Genomic DNA, 20,343 nt, shown 5'->3' on the forward strand with positions numbered 1-20,343 from the left:
ACACAGCCTCACATTCTAATTCCAGTTGTGCCTGTTACTAGCTGTGTTATTTAGGACAATCCAAATTTCCTTAGCCTCAAGGAAATCTCATTTTCTCACTTGCAAAATGGAAATAATGATAATTTGTGTGAAAAAAAATGGGATTAATCACAGTAATAATGACTGTGAAGAATGGCTGCAAAAATAAATGTGGCTTGGACCTAGTGCAGTTCCTGGCATAGGGCAGTGTAAAATGCCACTGTGAAAGTAAATGGAAGTAGTAAATAACACTTATAGAATGTAATTAAAAAGAGATACACAGTTCAACATTTACAAAGAAAATTAATCAGAAATGGAAAATCTATAGTTGATTATATAGATTATAAACTTCCAATTCAGCTTCCTGCTAAAGATGTGCCAAAGAGATAGAAAAAAAATCACTTTTTACTTCAAAAATTCATTGAGTTTTAATGCAACTTCTCATTTTACCTTGAGTAAATGTAATTTTTTTCCAAAAAATTCAAATTTATTTTTTATTTTCAGAATAACAGTATTCATTATTTTTGCACCACACTCAGTGTTCCATGCAATCCATGCCCTCTATAATATCCACCACCTGGTACCACCCCCGACCTCCCACCCCCCGCCCCTTCAAAACCCTCAGATTGTTTTTCAGAGTCCATAGTCTCTCATGGTTCACCTCCCCTTCCAATTTTCCCCCAACTCCCTTCTCCTCTCTAACTCCCCATGTCCTCCATGCTATTTGTTATGCTCCACAAATAAGTGAAACCATATGATAATTGACTCTCTCTGCTTGACTTATTTCACTCAGCTTAATCTCTTCCAGTCCCATCCATGTTGCTACAAAAGTTGGGTATTCGTCATACTCCATAGTGTATATGGACCACATCTTCCTTATGCATTCATCTGTTGAAGGGCATCTTGGTTCTTTCCACAGTTTGGTGACCGTGGCCCACATTGGGGTACAGATGGCCCTTCTTTTCACTACATCTGTATCTTTGGGGTAAATACCCAGTAGTGCAATTGCAATTGCAATTCCTTGCAAGGAAGGTTAAATTACTGCTGGCCATAAATTGTCAATGGCAGAACTAAAACTAGAACTCAGGTATCTTTCTGCATCTCCAGGCAGCCTGACTAAATGAAGTGGAAACACTTTTTTGCTTAAAACTGACTGAATAGGGGCACCTGGGTGGCTCAGTCCGTTAAACCTCTGCATTCGGCTTAGATCATGATTCAGTGGGTCTGGGATCAAGCCCTACTTCAGGCTCCCTCCCTCTCTCTCTGCCCTTCCCCTGCATATAAGGATATATGAATGAGAGAATAAAATACTAAAAGGGTGGCAAAGACCCCTGAAAAATGTGCATTAACCAAATCAAAAGAGAACCCAAATTGTGGGGAGAAGAAAGGGGGTAAAAAGAACTTCAAAAGAATAAGTAAAAAAAAACCACATATATATACATATACATATATATGTGTGTGTGTGTGTATATATATATATATATATATATATATATATATATATATTACACTGGTGAAGAGAATAGAGCCACACACTTGATTTTGAGTGTATTTTGGTCTCTTAGAAGAAACTAACTCCCAAAATTTTAAAGAAAGAAAAAAATATATATGTATTCATAAATAACAAGGGTAAACACGATGATGGGATGGAATATCCATCTTTACAAGATGAAAATTTTTAAAAAATTCTAAAAAAAGAGTTGATAAGTTGGTTGGGAAAAGAAGGAAAAAGTGGTGAGAATTTTCTCAGGCTGGAGACTAGAACAAAGTGCTAGATTTAGGGTATATTTTGATCTATTAGAAGAAGTATCCCAAAATTTTTTAGGAAAAAAAGCCCTATATGTATACAAAAAATAAAGTTATATACAATGAAGGATAAAATATGAGTATAATAATTAAGGTTCAAAAAGATTTTTTAAAAAAATTTATTTGTCAGAGAGAGAGGGGGAGAACACAAGCAGGCAGAGCAGCAGGCAGAGGCAGAGAGCTAAGCAGGCCCCCCGTTGAGCAATGAGCCCGAGGCGGGACTCGATCCCAGGATCCCGGGATCATGACCCGAGCCAAAGGCAGCGGCTTAACCAACTAAGCCACCCAGGCATCCCCAAAAGATTTTTTTAATAAGAAAGGTATTGTTAAGATAAACTAGTTAAAAAACATTAAAAGAGGAAAGAGTAAAAGTTTAAAAAATTAGAATAAGAAAAAAAATTTTAAAAGTTTAATTAACTGTGCAAGACTAAAGAATCATGGGGTTCTCCATAAATTCCATGCTTTGCTTTCCCCTCCTCTGGAATTCCGCTTTTCTCCTTGATCAGTAAGCTTGGTCTTGGCTGGATGTTCTTGCTGATCTTCTGGGGGAGGGGCCTCTTCCATTGATCCTCAAGTGTTTGCCTGAGGTGGAATTGCTCCGCCCTTGGCAGGGACTGGGCTAAGTAATCTGCTAGGCTTTGCTCTCTGGAGCTTTTGTTCCCTGAATGCTTTCCGTAGAACTCTGGAGGATGGGAATGAAAGTGGCGGCCTCCTAATCTCTGGCTGAGAGGAGCCGAGAGCTTGGGCTGCACTCTTCAGTGTGCTTTGGAGAAAAGTGCTCAATCACTCCTGTTTCCCTGGTCTCTGGCTGCACTCTGAGCTCACCTGGCCTGTGACCGAGCGTTTCTGTCTCTGGCACACCGTCCCATTTAGAATCTCCAAATCCAGCAGATTCCTGCCTCCAGAGAAGGAAGGTGAGTCTCCCCAGATCTGCCACTTGTGGGGGTACCTGCTTGAAGAGCAGTGGTCTGACTGTGCTATGGATCACGGTTTTAAGGTAGCCTTGAGCAGAGAGCTCACTCCTCAGCTCTATCTCTGGAGCCGGCTTCCCCACTCTAATACTTGCGGGCTCTGCTACACTCACACACACCCTGATCCTTCTGTGACCCTGTGGGACCTGAGACCATGCTGTCCTCGAGAGGGCTCCACCCCTGCTTAACCTCTGGAACGATGTCCCTCAGTGGAGCAGACTTCTAAAAGTTCTGATTTTTGTGTTTCATTGCTCCACCACTTGCATGGAGCCAGCCCTGTCCCCTGCGGTTTATTTTCCCGTGGCTTTGGATTCACTTCTCCGCATGTCCTACCTTCCAGAAAGTGATCAATTTGCTGTTTCTGGCATTGCTGCTCTTCTTCTCTTCCATCTCCTGTTGGATTTGTAGGTTTTTCAGAATGGGTTTGATAACTACCTAACTGCACTCCTGTGACATGATGTCATCTCAGCCTGCTACTCCTCCGCCATCTTGACTCCTCCCATTAAATATTAAGTACCTTCTAAGTTTTGCATTTTACTGAGTACTACTGACATTAAGGTATCTTTAAGAAGTTTGTGCATGGGACAGCAATATGTAATGCATGGGACAGCAATATATAATGAAGCACTGGAGAGACTAGTATGAATAAATAGGATATAAGGAGAAATGAAGATCAGTACGGATTGTAATTATTTATTAAAAGACACTTTTATGGCACATGGGTGGCTTAGTTGGTTTATTGTCAGACTCTTGGTTTCAGGTGGGGTCATGATCTCGAGGTCATGAGATTGAGCCCCATGTTGGGCTCATGCTTAGTGCAGAGTCCTTTTGGGATTCTTACCTCTCCCTTCTCCACTGCCTCTCCCCATTCTCCCTCCTTCCCTCTCTCTCTCAAATCAATCAAACAACCAATCTATCAATAAAGTCTTTAAAAGAAAAGATACTTTTGATAATGGTGGAATAGTAAGATTGGAGGATTAGTTTTACTGGATGCAAAGTTGTTATACTGGACTCTGACATAAATTTACAGAAAACTTAGAAGATATAGATGCTAAAAGATACTTGTCTTTCAGGTGATTTTGAAATTCTCACTATGATTCATTAATGTATCATTTTATTATGTTTATGACTGAGTAGAGACTTCTAGCTGTCCTCTGAAACCCATTCTTTTTTTCTTGGCATTAATAAAATTATGACTGAGAAGTGATTGCCCAGCTAGAGACTATTTCCTAGCTCTCCCTGCAGCTAGGCATGTTTTACTTTTTATAAGAGAAAGAAAGAAATTCTTTACTCTTTAAATGACTGACTTCTGTTCCTGTAGCAGTTCTGCCCAAATTAATATACTGGTATTCTATCAAAACAAATTCAGAATAAATGACCTAGCTCTAAGATGGATAAGACTGTCATATTTTTTAAAACTTTTTTTAAATTTATTTTTTATTTTCTGCATAACAGTATTCATTATTTTTGCACCACACCCAGTGCTCCATGCAATCCGTGCCCTCTGTAATACCCACCACCTGGTACCCCAATCTCCCACCCTCTGCCCCTTCAAAATCCTCAGATTGCTTTTCAGAGTCCATGATCTCTCATGGTTCACCTCCCTTCCAATTTCCCCCAACTCCCTTCTCCTCTCTATCTCCCCGTGTCCTCCATCCTATTTGTTATGCTCCACAAATAAGTGAAACCATATGATAATTGACTCTCTCTGCTTGACTTATTTCACTCAGCATAATCTCTTCCAGTCCTGTCCATGTTGCTGCAAAAGTTGGGTATTCGTCCTTTCTGAGGGAGGCATAATATTCCATAGTGTATATGGACCACATCTTCCTTATCCATTCGTCCATTGAAGGGCATCTTGGTTCTTCCCACAGTTTGGCGACCGTGGCCATTGCTGCTATAAACATTGAGGTACAGATGGCCCTTCTTTTCACTACATCTGTATCTTTGGGGTAAATACCCATTAGTGCAATTGCAGGGTCATAGGGATATATTTTGATATAATTTTGTAGAATATGTTCTATTTGGAGAATTGTTAACTCTAATTTTACCTGTATCTTTAAAGTCTTGTGGACTTGAATCATGGATGATACTATCGGTGACTCTGTCAATTCCAGATATCCATGAGAGCCAGGTATAATTTTCCTCCTCAGCTTTAGTGATTTCTTATCAATTTTTCTTTCTATTATTTTTCTATGAGCCACAATGTCCATTACAAAATACTTAAGAAGGGGTAGTAGCTCTGACTAATGTCTGAAACTGTGCTTGTACTGAAAAACTGAGACTATCTCTTACATTTTCAACATTGGTTCAAGTCCAGGCTATATTGTTTTGTTTTTGGAATCACTGCAGACAATAATAAATAAGTATATTTTAAAACCTGTATCAGTCCTGAGGTCCTGAGGCAGTCCCGTCTAAGAACCACTTCTGAGCCCAGTTTCTGCAGGAGGTTTATGCCAAAGCCTATAACTGGTTATTCTGCTGTTACTACAGAGAATGATTAGTAAAAGTAGAGAAAAAAGTAAAAGTGAGCTCAAGAAATTCTGTCACTTCATAGTACCTGATGAAAGATCTGCTGGGAAAGGAAATTGGCAGTGGTAGCCAAGAAGAGATGAGAAATTTTAGGGTGATTTAATGGACATCTCCCATTCCTGAATTACTTAGGTATATATTTTAAGAGATTTTATTTTCCCATTTAAAATGAAGGAATTTAATAGATTGTCTCTAAGATATCTTCCAGCTTTCAGATTCTACATCTCTAGTTTTTTTCTGCACCAGGGTTCAAATGGACCAAAAGCCATACAGCTAATACCTAATGGATTGGAATTCAGCCAGTCAGCCTCCAGAGTTAGTGATTTTAAGCACAGTATTATATTGATAGGGGAAAAAAAAAAAAGGAAAGGAGAAATCCAAAAAGACTCCAGATGATAAAGGAGAAAGAACAAAAATATTTTTTCCCATCCTCATGCTTTAAAATTTATGTGTGCACACTAAAGTAATTCATAATAGAATTTATTGTTAATAGCATAGAATAGAATTCTGTGGTTCCTTGGAACTGTGTTATGATCACATATATACTATCCATTTTAATATTCATAACTTATTTAGGAAGTGATGCTGTTAGATTGAATCATATAAAATTATATGCATTTGGCCATTTCTGACATATAAAAAATGACAATATCATAAGGTTCCACCTATTACTGTTAACTACTAAGAATACAGAAGCTTAGCATGGTTAAATTCCTTATCCAAGATTGTGAATGATGGCACTTTTATGTAGATGTGAATAATGACTCTGGTGACTTGAAATAAAGCTTGTCAGACTCCAGTCTCATGCTTTTAATCAAAATGCTATTCTGCTTCTGCATAGGTTGTTCCATAGAACTTTTCATAATGTAGCTTAGCTATATATCCCACTCCTTATGGCCACATACACATTTGCACATATTCAGAATTGCATTGCTTGCTTTGACTTCTTCTGAGCATTAAGGTCTCTCCAGGCCTTTCTACTTGAAGTGTGTTCTCTGAATCAGCAGTATGGGCACTACCCAATGCAAATGTGGATTCTCAGTCCCTGCCTACCCCCACAAGGCTACTGAATTAGAAACTGCATTTTTAACAGAATCTCTTTTAATGTACATAAGCACTGGTGGGGAATTCCAAAAGGGTGTCTAGAAGTACAAAACACTGGTAGCTTTCACATAGTAAAGAAAGGCAGTATAACATCCCTCAAAGACAGTATAACACCCTTAAATGAAAAAAAAAAAAAAAAGGCGGGGTGGGGGGGAAGAAATATATCCTGTCAAATATAGGTAATTCTCATGCATCCAGAGAGGTGGGGCTAAGAAGTAGAGTTTTGCAACATGTTAGGGAAGTTCAGATACTGGCATCCTTACTGAAAGAGAGAAGTGAGGTAATAAGGTCATATCCATTGGACAACCTTATGAGGCTTCTTAATTTTTTTGGCCCTCACATTGACCTTCTATTTGTTCTATCCTCACCTTATGAAAACGAAGTTCCATTCCTGAAAATACTGTCAAATGTTTCATTTTCTCTATTTTTGTGAGGTTTAAAAAATAACGTGTAAATAAATAACAAATTTAAAACAAATAGGTAGGGCGCCTGAGTGGCTCAGTGGGTTAAGCCTCTGCCTTCGGCTCAGGTCATGATCTCAGGGTCCTGGGATCGAGTCCCGCATCGGGCTCTCTGCTCAGCAGGGAGCCTGCTTCCTCCTCTCTCTCTCTCTGCCTACTTGTGATTTCTCTCTGTCAAATAAATAAATAAAATCTTAAAAAAAAAACAAATAGGTAAATAAAAATCTTACTCTAATCCAAGGGGATTTACGCAGCTCTGATTCACATCCTATTAACTTCAGGGAAAGCCTTTACCCATGCTGATGGAGAACTCATCGGAAGAAGTTTTTTGAATTAGGTAGAACATGAATCAGGCCTCGGGAAATCCCAGAAGAGAATGGAGAGTTTTGAGAGGATCCAGCTAGTATTTCGGTCTGAGCTAGCAGGTACCAAGGATAACAAGATGGCCAAAGTGATGAGAAATATGCGGAGACAGTAGATCAGACCTCTGTAATGTGCTTATGTAATTAGACCCTCTCCCCACATCCCTTCCCCCATCTAACACAACTGTGAACTGCCACTTCACAGGTAATGGGAGAAAGAGAAGGTAATAAATGAATATCAGTTGATCCACTCTACTTCTAGCGGGATTAGGCAAATGAAGTTTATGAGTTAGAAAAGATTGTTTTTGCACATTAGTGAAAATTATTTTTGTTTCAAATGGCAATTACTAACACCTTTTAAAAAATTCCAGTGGCACAAAATGATATTCAGAGAAAGTTTCTTACCAGATTCTCAGTGTCTCTTTTAAGGGGCTATCAATATTACTTTTTTCCTCTTTCCTTGAGATTTTCTTCCCCAGAGAAATGCACTTCAAAAATTTTTATACAGTGATATCTTACTGTATACATTGTTTTCCTCTGTAATTTTTTTTTTTTTGGCTAAACAGTAGTAAATCCTGTAGATTGTTTCTCACCAGTGCATATAAAACTGCCTGATTGTTTTTATTAGCTTTGTAGTAGTCTGTTGGATGTTTGGATGTTATCATAATTTACTTAATCATTCCCCTATTGATGGATGTTTAGGTTGTTTTCAGTCTTCTGCTTTGACATGCTTGTGTGCATGAGAAATATGGTAGTAAAGGGTAGAGATGGTATGTATTCCAACCCCAGCTTGTCACTTATTAGTGGGGACATGGTAAGCAGTATGCAAGGGTGAACTATTTTTACTTGAGGTAATATATCTTCAGGAAAAATATATAGAAGAGGAGTTTCTATGTCAATGTGTATGTGCCTGTAGAATTGTTACATGTATTGTCAAGGTGCCCTTCACAGGTGTTTACAACTTAACTCAGAGGGTAATTGAATCTTTTTCTTCATATTCTTTCCAACATGATTATTTTTTTTTTTTTTTTTTTTTTTTTTTTTTTTTTAATTTTTTATTTTTGATAAACATATATTTTTATCCCCAGGGGTACAGGTCTGTGAATCAACAGGTTTACACACTTCACAGCACTCACCAAATCACATACCCTCCCCAATGTCCATAATCCCACCCCCTTCTCCCAAACCCCCTGCCCCCGGCAACCCTCAGTTTGTTTTGTGAGATTAAGAGTCACTTATGGTTTGTCTCCCTCCCAATCCCATCTTGTTTCATTTATTCTTCTTCTACCCACTTAAGCCTCCATGTTGTATCACCACTTCCTCATATCAGGGAGATCATATGATAGTTGTCTTTCTCTGCTTGACTTATTTCGCTAAGCATGATACGCTCTAGTTCCATCCATGTTGTCGCAAATGGCAAGATTTCATTTCTTTTGATGGCTGCATAGTATTCCATTGTGTATATATACCACATCTTCTTGATCCATTCATCTGTTGATGGACATCTAGGTTCTTTCCATAGTTTGGCTATTGTGGACATTGCTGCTATAAACATTCGGGTGCATGTGCCCCTTTGGATCACTACATTTGTATCTTTAGGGTAAATACCCAATAGTGCAATTGCTGGGTCATAGGGCAGTTCTATTTTCAAACATTTTGAGGAACCGCCATGCTGTTTTCCAGAGTGGCTGCACCAGCTTGCATTCCCACCAACAGTGTAGGAGGGTTCCCCTTTCTCCGCATCCTCGCCAGCATCTGTCATTTCCTGACTTGTTGATTTTAGCCATTCTGACTGGTGTGAGGTGATTATCGCATTGTGGTTTTGATTTGTATTTCCCTGATGCCGAGTGATATGGAGCACTTTTTCATGTGTCTGTTCGCCATCTGGATGTCTTCTTTGCAGAAATGTCTGTTCATGTCCTCTGCCCATTTCTTGATTGGATTATTTGTTCTTTGGGTGTTGAGTTTGCTAAGTTCTTTATAGATTCTGGACACTAGTCCTTTATCTGATATGTCGTTTGCAAATATCTTCTCCCATTCTGTCAGTTGTCTTTTGATTTTGTTAACTGTTTCCTTTGCTGTGCAAAAGCTTTTGATCTTGATGAAATCCCAGTAGTTCATTTTTTCCCTTGCTTCCCTTGCCTTTGGCGTTGTTTCCTAGGAAGATGTTGCTGCGGCAGAGGTCGAAGAGGTTGCTGCCCGTGTTCTCAAGGATTTTGATGGATTCCTTTCGTACATTGAGGTCCTTCATCCATTTTTGAGTCTATTTTTGTGTGTGGTGTAAGGAAATGGTCCAATTTCATTTTTCTGCATGTGGCTGTCCAATTTTCCCAGCACCATTTATTGAAAAGGCTGTCTTTTTTTTCCATTGGACATTCTTTCCTGCTTTGTCGAAGATTAGTTGACCATAGATTTGAGGGTCTATTTCTGGGCTCTCTATTCTGTTCCATTGATCTATGTGTCTGTTTTTTGTGCCAGTACCATGCTGTCTTGATGATGACAGCTTTGTAATAGAGCTTGAAGTCCGGAATTGTGATGCCACCAACGTTGGCTTTCTTTTTCAATATCCCTTTGGCTATTCGAGGTCTTTTCTGGTTCCATATAAATTTTAGAATTATTTGTTCCATTTCTTTGAAAAAGATGGATGGTACTTTGATAGGAATTGCATTAAATGTGTAGATTGCTTTAGGTAGCATAGACATTTTCACAATATTTATTCTTCCAATCCAGGAGCATGGAACGTTTTTCCATTTCTTCTTTGTGTCTTCCTCAATTTCTTTCATGAGTACTTTATAGTTTTCTGAGTATAGATTCTGTGTCTCTTTGGTTAGGTTTTATTCCTAGGTATCTTATGGTTTTGGATGCAATTGTAAATGGGATTGACTCCTTAATATCTCTTTCTTCTGTCTTGCTGTTGGTGTAGAGAAATGCAACTGATTTCTGTGCATTGATTTTATATCCTGACACTTTACTGAATTCCTGTATAAGTTCTAGCAGTTTTGGAGTGGGAGTCTTTTGGGTTTTCCACATATAGTATCATATCATCTGCGAAGAGTGATAATTTGACTTCTTCTTTGCCGATTTGGATGCCTTTAATTTCCTTTTGTTGTCTGATTGCTGAGGCTAGGATCTCTAGTACGATGTTGAATAGCAGTGGTGATAATGGACATCCCTGCCGTGTTCCTGACCTTAGCGGAAAAGCTTTCAGTTTTTCTCCATTGAGAATGATATTTGCGGTGGGTTTTTCATAGATGGCTTTGATGATATTGAGGTATGTGCCCTCTATCCCTACACTTTGAAGAGTTTTGATCAGGAAGGGATGTTGTACTTTGTCAAATGCTTTTTCAGCATCTATTGAGAGTATCATATGGTTCTTGTTCTTACTTTTATTGATGTGTTGTATCACATTGACTGATTTGCGGATGTTGAACCAACCTTGCAGCCCTGGAATAAATCCCACTTGGTCGTGGTGAATAATCTTTTTAATGTACTGTTGAATCCTATTGGCTAGTATTTTGTTGAGTATTTTCGCATCTGTGTTCATCAAGGATATCGGTCTATAGCTCTCTTTTTTGGTGGGATCCTTGTCTGGTTTTGGGATCAAGGTGATGCTGGCCTCATAAAATGAGTTTGGAAGTTTTCCTTCCATTTCTATTTTTGGAACAGTTTCAGGAGAATAGGAATTAGTTCTTCTTTAAATGTTTGGTAGAATTCCCCCGGGAAGCCGTCTGGCCCTGGGCTTTTGTTTGTTTGGAGATTTTTAATGACTGTTTCAATCTCCTTACTGGTTATGGGTCTGTTCAGGCTTTCTATTTCTTCCTGGTTCAGTTGTGGTAGTTTATATGTTTCTAGGAATGCATCCATTTCTTCCAGATTGTCAAATTTATTGCCGTAGAGTTGCTCATAGTATGTTCTTATAATAGTTTGTATTTCTTTGGTGTTAGTTGTGATCTCTCCTCTTTCATTCATGATTTTATTTATTTGGGTCCTTTCTCTTTTCTTTTTGATAAGTCGGGCCAGGGGTTTATCAATTTTATTAATTCTTTCAAAGAACCAGCTCCTAGTTTCGTTGATTTGTTCTATTGTTTTTTTGCTTTCTATTTCATTGATTTCTGCTCTGATCTTTATGATTTCTCTTCTCCTGCTGGGCTTAGGGTTTCTTTCTTGTTCTTTCTCCAGCTCCTTTAGGTGTAGGGTTAGGTTGTGTACCTGAGACCTTTCTTGTTTCTTGAGAAAGGCTTGTACCGCTATATATTTTCCTCTCAGGACTGCCTTTGTTGTGTCCCACAGATTTTGAACCGTTGTTGTTTTCATTATCATTTGTTTCCATGATTTTTTTCAATTCTTCTTTAATTTCCCGGTTGACCCATTCATTCTTTAGAAGGATACTGTTTAGTCTCCATGTATTGGGTTCTTTCCAAACTTCCTTTTGTGGTTGAGTTCCTAGCTTTAGAGCATTGTGGTCTGAAAATATGCAGGGAATGATCCCAATCTTTTGATACCGGTTGAGTCCTGATTTAGGACCGAGGATGTGATCTATTCTGGAGAATGTTCCATGTGCACTAGAGAAGAATGTGTATTCTGTTGCTTTGGGATGAAATATTCTGAATATATCTGTGATGTCCCATCTGGTCCAATGTGTCATTTAAGGCCTTTATATCCTTGCTGATCTTTTGCTTGGATGACCTGTCCATTTTAGTGAGGGGAGTGTTAAAGTCCCCTACTATCATTGTATTATTGTTGATGTGTTTCTTTGATTTTGTTATTAACTGGTTTATATAGTTGGCTGCTCCCACATTGGGGGCATAGATATTTAAAATTGTTTAAATCTTCTTGTTGGACAGACCCTTTGAGTATGATATAGTGTCCTTCCTCATCTCTTATTATAGTCTTTGGCTTAAAATCTAATTGATCTGATATAAGGATTGCCACTCCTGCTTTCTTCTGATGTCCATTAGCATGGTAAATTCTTTTCCACCCCCTCACTTTAAATCTGGAGGTGTCTTCGGGCTTAAAATGTGTTTCTTGGAGGCAACATATAGATGGGTTTTGTTTTTTTTATCCATTCTGATACCCTGTGTCTTTTGACAGGGGCATTTAGCCCATTCACATTCAGGGTAACTATTGAGAGATATGAATTTAGTGCCATTGTATTGCCTGTAAGGTGACTGTTACTGTATATGGTCTCTGTTCCTTTCTGATCTACCACTTGTAGGCTCTCTCTTTGCTTAGAGGACCCCTTTCAAGATTTCCTGTAGAGCTGGTTTGGTATTTGCAAATTCTTTCAGTTGTTGTTTGTCCTGGAAGCTTTTAATCTCTCCTTCTATTTTCAATGATAGCCTAGCTGGATATAGTATTCTTGGCTGCATGTTTTTCTCGTTTAGTGCTCTGAAAATATCATGCCAGCTCTTTTTCTGGCCTGCCAGGTCTCTGTGGATAAGTCAGCTGCCAATCTAATATTTTTACCATTGTATGTTACAGACTTCTTTTCCCGGGCTGCTTTCAGGATTTTCTCTTTGTCATTGAGACTTGTAAATTTTACTATTAGGTGACGGGGTGTGGGCCTATTCTTATTGATTTTGAGGGGCATTCTCTGAACCTCCTGAATTTTGATGCTCTTTCCCTTTGCCATATTGGGGAAATTCTCCCCAATAATTCTCTCCAGTATACCTTCTGCTCCCCTCTCACTTTCTTCTTCTTCTGGAATCCCAATTATTCTAATGTTGTTTCGTCTTATGGTGTCACTTATCTCTCGAATTCTCCCCTCGTGGTCCAGTAGCTGTTTGTCCCCTCTTTTGCTCAGCTTCTTTATTCTCTGTCATTTGGTCTTCTATATCACTAATTCTTTCTTCTGCCTCATTTATCCTAGCAGTGAGAGCCTCCATTTTTGATTGCACCTCATTAATAGCTTTTTTGATTTCACCTTGGTTAGATTTTAGTTCTTTTATTTCTCCAGAAAGGGCTTTTATATCTCTCGAGAGGGTTTCTCTAATATCTTCCATGCCTTTTTCGAGCCCGGCTAGAACCTTGAGAATTGTCATTCTGAACTCTAGATCTGACATATTACCGATGTCTGTATTGATTAGGTCCCTAGCCTTCGGTACTGCCTCTTTTTCTTTTTTTTGTGTTGAATTTTTACGTCTTGTCATTTTGTCCAGATAAGAGTAAATGAAGGGGCAAGTAAAATACTAAAAGGGTGGCAACAACCCCAGGAAAATATGCTTTAACCAAATTAGAAGAGATCCAAAATCGTGAGTGGGGAGAAAGGGGATAAAAAGAGGTTCAAAAGGAAGAGAGAAAAAAAAAAAAAAAAAAAAAAAAAAAAAAAGAAAAGAAAAGAAAAGAATTTTAAAAAAAGAAAACACCTAAGAAAAATGTAAAAAAAATATATATATATATATATATATATATATTAGATAAACTAGTAAAAAATCGTTAAAAAAGAAAAAGGTAACAGTTAAAAAAAAAAAAAAATTTACCCGAAGGCGAGAAAAAAAAAAAATGAAAAAGAAAAAATTAAATTAACTGCAAGACTAAAAAAAATCACAGGAAAAAAGCCATGAGTTCCGTGCTTGGCTTTCTCCTCCTCTGGAATTCTGCTGCTCTCCTTGGTATTGAAACCGCACTCCTTGGTAGGTGAACTTGGTCTCGGCTGGATTTCTTGTTGATCTTCTGGGGGAGGGGCCTGTTGTAGTGATTCTCAAGTGTCTTTGCCCCAGGCGGAATTACACCGCCCTTACCCGGGGCCGGGGTGAGTAATCCGCTCGGGTTTGCTTTCAGGAGCTTTTGTTCCCTGAGCGCTTTCCGTAGAGTTCCGGAGGACGGGAATACAAATGGCGGCCTCCTGGTCTCCGGCCCGGAGGAGCCGAGAGCCCAGGGCCCCACTCCTCAGTGCGCCCTCAGAGCACAGCGCCCAGTTACTCCCGTCTGCCTGACCTCCGGCCGCGCTCCGAGCTCACCGAGCCTGCGACCGGTTCAAGGTCACCCCGAGCTGCGAGCTTACTGTCGGCTCTGTCTCTGCAGCCGGCTTTCCCGTTCCAATACCCGCAAGCTCTGCGACACTCAGACACCCCCGATCCTTCTGTGACCCTGCGGGACCTGAGGCCACGCTGACCCCGCGTGGGCTTCGCCCCGGTTTAGCCTCTGGAGCGATGTCCCTCAGCGGAACAGACTTTTAAAAGTCCTGATTTTGTGCGCGGTTGCTCCGCCGCTTGCCGGGAGCCGGCCCCTCCCCCCGGGGTCTATCTTCCCGTCGCTTTGGATTCACTTCTCCGCCGGTCCTACCTTTCAGAAAGTGGCTGATTTTCTGTTTCCAGAATTGCTGTTCTTCTTCTCTTCGATCTGCCGATGGATTTTCAGGTGTTTGCAATCTTTAGATAAGCTATCTAGCTGATCTCCGGCTAGCTGAAGCAGTCTCAGCTTGCTACTTCTCCGCCATCTTGACTCCTCCCCCTCCAACATGATTATTTGAGCATGTTGGGAAACAAAGCTTTAAGTTTTTTTTTTTCTCCTTATTAACCAGTTAAAATGCTCACTACTAGTAAAATTAAGGGAATATTGAAGGAGAACCCAAAGTTGAAGAATAGTGTTAAAATAATCTTTTGTCTATTTTTTCCCTAGGGTACATTTTATCATTGAAAGTATTAAATGTAATTCAATTTTCATTAATTGTGAGGCCCCAGTAAAGCTTCAAAATTCCCGTCTTATGTGGCAAAAACTAACTTGTTCCTCTCCAGTATTTCTATTCTCACCTTACTTGGATGAGGCTAAACTATATTTCCCAGTTGTTTTGCATTTGATTGAGGCTGTATGACTAGTATGTGGCAGTATAAACTTGGTGAAAATTGTGTACCCATTGCCAAGCCTAGCCCCTAAAATACCCTGTTATTATCTTCTGCCTGCTCTTTCTTTGCTCATTGAACAGCCAACTGAAGTGGATTCTGGAAGATTCTCAAGGGCCCTAGGGAATGGTGGAGCTGGATAGAAGGAGATTCAGTTCCTGTATACTGTGTGGAGGAAGGAGAGCACCCTCCAGGGCCCCTACTATTAAGCATCAGTATGTGATATCAGTAAGAAAAAATTTGTTTTGTAAAGCCACTGAGATTTTGGGTGTTTTGTTACAATAGTTTAGCCTACTTCAGTTTAGCTTACTTTCAGTGTTTCAGTTTAGCCTACTTCAGTGTTTCTAAACATTATTTTTACCACTTCTCAAGGTAGACTTACTAGACTTTTTTTTCCCCCCTAATTGCCCCCTTCATGAAATTTTAATACCACAGGCATAATATTTTTTCTGTTTAGGAACTTCATCTATATCTATGCTTTTTAAATAAAGAGGGTAAGGTATTTTTGCTTCCCCACTTACCAAGAACCAGTTTTTTCTCCCCAGGGATGCTCTTGATCCCATTGGTAATGCATGGCCCATCCTGACTAATACATTTTGAAGAACACATTTAAATTTTTCTTGGGGTAGTTCAAGACAGTATTACTGGGAAATAAAGGAGGAGAAAGATTGATATTCAGGAGTTCTTTTCATGTTGAGTTTCTGTATAGCATTTGTAATCTTCATAAATGCCATAATTTGCATGATAGTAACTCAACAATTCTAACAGAACATGTGCCTTTACATTTTTTAAAAAAATATTTATTTATTTGAGAGAGAGAGAGAGCGAGCATGCATGAGCTGGGGGTGGGGGTTGGGACAGAGGGAAAGAAAGAGAATCTCAAGCAGATGCTGCACTGAGCAAAGGGCCTGTCTAGAGGCTCAATGCCGTGACACTGATAACACGACCTGAGCTGAAACCAAGAGTCAGATGCTTAACTGACAGTGCCACCCAGGTGCCCTTGAACACATATCTTTAAATTCATTGATTGCAACGCATTTATTCCTCTCTTTGTATATGGGTGAGAGGGTGGGAGGTGGAGAGGGAGTGGGGAATGGAAGAGTGGCTTAGTCTATTATGCATTACAGTCATTTTAATATAACCAGATTGAACAAGTATCATCACATACTCCACCGGGTGCCTCATGGGAGTGAGCTGAGGAGGGATGAGAAGGCTCCAGACCACTGAGTGAATAACACAAGGCTGCTTGGATAACTGGTTTATAGGATTTTGTATTTGAAAGGACACTATCATCTTTATTTTCTCAATAGATAAGTGTCTCAGAAACTTCCTAAGGGAGTAAGAAGGAATAGAGACAAACACAGGAGCTTTTTTTCTTTTTCTTTTTTTCTGTGTAGCAAGCACTCTGTGTGATGCACACAAGTCCACATTCTTGCTACCAGTTGTTATTCTCTGTTTTTCTTTTTTGATAGTAATTGTCCTAATGGGTACTGGTGTTATCTCATTATTTCTTTTTAAATTAAATTAATTTTTTATGTAATTATTTTTATTAACATATAATGTATTATTTGTCCCAGAGATACAGTCTAAATCGTCAGGCTTATTGCATTTCACAGCACTCACATTCCCCAATGTCCATAACCCAACCACCCTCTCCCTACCCTCTTCACCCCCCAGCAACTCTCTGTTTTGTGAGATTAAGAGTCTCTAATGAGATTCCTTCATGAGATTATTTCATCTCCCTCCCAACCTCATCTTGTTTCATTTTGTCCTTCCCTACCACCCAAGCCCACACCACCATCCTGCTGCTCAAATTCTTCATATCAGATGGATCATATAATTGTCTTTCTCTGATTGACTTATTTCACTCAGCATAGTTCCATTCATGTCATTGCAAATGACAAGATTTCATTTCTTTTAATGGCTGCATAGTATTCCATTGTAGATATATACCACCTCTTCTTTATCTATTCATCTGTTGATGGACATTTAGGTTCTTTCCATAGTTTGGCTATTGTGGACATTGCTGCTATAAACATTCGGGTGCACGTGCCCCTTTGGATCACTATATTTTGGGGGGTAAATACCCAGTAGTGCAATTGCTGGGTTGTAGCGTAGCTCTGTTTTCAACTTTTTGAGCAACCTCCATGCTGTTTTCCAGTGCGGCTGCACTAGCTTGCATTCCCACCAACAATGTAGGAGGGTTCCCATTTCTCTGCATCCTCGGCAACCTCTGTCATTTCCTGACTTGTTCATTTTAACCATTCTGACTGGTGTGAGGTGGTATCTCATTGTGGTTTTGATTTGTATTTCCCTGATGCCAAGTGATGTGGCACTTTTTCATGTGTCTGTTGGCCATCTGGATGTCTTCTTTGCAGAAATGTCTATTTATGTCTTCTGCCCGTTTTTTGATTGGATTATTTGTTCTTTTGGTGTTGAGTTTGCTATGTTCTTTATAGATTTTGGATACTAGCCCATTATCTGATATGTCATTTGTGAATATCTTCTCCCATTTGGTCAGTTGTCTTTTGGTTTTGTTGACTGTTTCCTTTGCTGTGCAAAAGCTTTTGATCTAGATGAAGCCCTAGTAGTTTATTTTTTACCTTCCCTTGCCTTTGGTGATGTTTCTGGAAGAAGTTGCTGTGGCTGAGGTTGAATAGGTTGCTGTCTGTGTTCTCCTCAAGCATTTTGATGGATTCCTGTCTCACGTTGAGGCCTTTCATCAATTTTGAGTCTGTTTTTGTGTGTAGTGTAAGGAACTGGTCCAGTTTCATTCTTCTGCAAGTGGCTGTCCAATTTTCCCAACACCATTTGTGGAAGAGACTGTCTTTTTTCCATTGGACATTATTTCCTGCTTTGTTGAAGATTATTATTGACTCTATGGTCAATAGAGTTGAGGTTCATTTCTGGGCTCTCTAGTCTGTTCCATTGATCTATGTGTCTGTTTTGGTGCCAGTATCATACTGTCTTGATGATTACAGCTTTGTAATAAAGCTTGAAGTCTGGAATTGTGATGCCACCAACTTTGGATTTCTTCCTCAACATTCCTCTTGATATTTGGGGCCTTTTCTGGTTCCATATAAATTTTAGGATTATTTGTTCCATGTCTTTAAAAAATTGTTATTTTGATAAGGATTGCATTAAATGTGTAGATTTCTTTAGGTAGCATAGACATTTTCACAATATTTGTTCTTCCAATCCATGAGAATGAAATGTTTTTCCATTTATTTGGGTCTTCCTCAGTTTCTTTCATGAGTACTTTATAGTTTTCTGAGTACAGATTCTTTGCCTCTTTGGTTAGATTTGTTCCTAGGTATTTTATGGTTTTGGGGGCAAGTGCAAATGGGATCAACTCCTTAATTTCTCTTTCTTCTGTCTTGTTGTTGGTTTGTAGAAATGCAGCTGATTTCTGTACATTGATTTTATACCCTGACATTTTACTGAATTTCTATATGAGTTCTAGCAGTTTTGTAATGGAGTTTTTTGGATTTTCCACATAATGTATCATATCATCTGCAAAGAGCGAGAGTTTGACTTCTTCTTTGCTGATTCAGATGCCTTTTATTTCTTTTTGTTGTCCCATTGCTGAGGCTAGGACTTCTAGTACCTGTTGAATAGCAGTGATGATAGTGGACATCCCTGCCATGTTCCTGATATTAGGGTACAAGCTCTCAGTTTTTCCCCATTGAGAATGATACTTGTTGTGGGTTTTTCATAGATGGCTTTGATGATATTGAGGTATCTACCCTTTATCCCTATACTATGAAGAGTTTTGATCAAAAAGGAATGCTTTACTTTTTCAAATGTTTTTCAGCATCTATTGAGTATCATATGGTTTTTGTTCTTTATTTTATTAATGTATTGTATCACATTGATTGATTTGTGGATGTTGAACCAAACTTGCAGCCCAGGAATAAATCCCACTTTTAGTCTACTGTTTTGCATCCTACTGGCTAGTATTTTGGTGAGAGAATTTTTGCATCCATGTTCATCAGGGATATTGGTCTGTAAATCTCGTTTTTGATGGGGTCTTTGTTTTGTGATCAAGGGATCAAGGTTTTGAGATCAAGGTAATGCTGTCCTCATAAAATGAGTTTGGAAGTTTTCCTTCCATTTCCATTTTTTGGGACAGTTTCAGGAGAATCAGTATTAATTCTTCTTTAAATGTTTGGTAGAATTCCCCTGGGAAGCTGTCTGGCCCTAGGCTCTTGTTTGTTGGGAAATTTTTAATGGCTCCTTCAATCTCCTTACTGGTTATGGGTCTGCTCAGGTTTTCTATTTCTTCCTGTTTCCATTTTGGTAGTTTATATGTCTCTAAGGATGCATCCATTTCTTCCAGATTGTCAAATTTGCTGGTGTATTTGCTCATAATATGTTCTTATGATTGTATTTCTTTGGTGTTGGTTGTGATCTCTCTCCTCTTTCATTCATTTTATTTATTTGGGTCCTTTATCTCTTTTTTTTTTTCATAAGTCTGGCCAGGGGTTTATCAATATTATTAATTCTTTCAAAGTGCCAGCTCCTGGTTTTATTGATTTGTTCTATTGTTTTTTTGTTTTCTCTTTCATTGATTTCTGCTCTGATCTTTACGATTTCTCTTCTCCTGCTGGGTTTAAGCTTTCTTTGCTGTTCTTTCTCAAGCTCCTTTAGGTGTAGTGTTAGTTTGTGTACTTGAAACCTTTCTTGTTTCTTGAGAAAGGCTTGTATCAGTTTTTATTTTCCTCTCAGGACCACCTTTGCCATGTTCCAAAGATTTTGAACAGTTGTGTTTTCATTATCATTTGTTTCCATGATTTTTTTCAATTCTTCTTTAATTTCTTGGTTGACCCATTCATTCTTCAGCAGGATGCTCATTAGCCTCCATGTATTTGAGTTCTTTCCAACTTTCTTCACACTGTTGAGTTCTAGTTTCCAAAGCATTGTGTTCTGAAAATATGCAGGGAATGATCCCAATCTTTTGGTACCAGTTGAGACCTGATTTGTGACCCAGGATGTGATCTATTCTGGAGAATGTTCAATGTGCACTATTGAAGAATGTGTATTTCTGTTGCTTTGGGATGGAATGTTTTGAATATGTCTCTGATGTCCATCTGGTCCAGTGTGTCATTTAAAACCCTTATTTCCTTGTTGATGTTTCTCTTGGATGATCTGTCCATTTCCGTGAGGGGGGTGTTAAAGTCCCCTACTAGTATTGTATTATTGTCAATGAGTTTCTTTGATTTTTTTATTCATTGGTTTATGTAGTTGG

Source organism: Mustela putorius, unplaced genomic scaffold (genome assembly GCF_011764305.1).
Source record: "Mustela putorius furo isolate JIRA1106 unplaced genomic scaffold, ASM1176430v1.1 tig00001059_pilon_pilon_pilon, whole genome shotgun sequence".
In the NCBI taxonomy this organism is placed as follows: domain Eukaryota; kingdom Metazoa; phylum Chordata; class Mammalia; order Carnivora; family Mustelidae; genus Mustela; species Mustela putorius.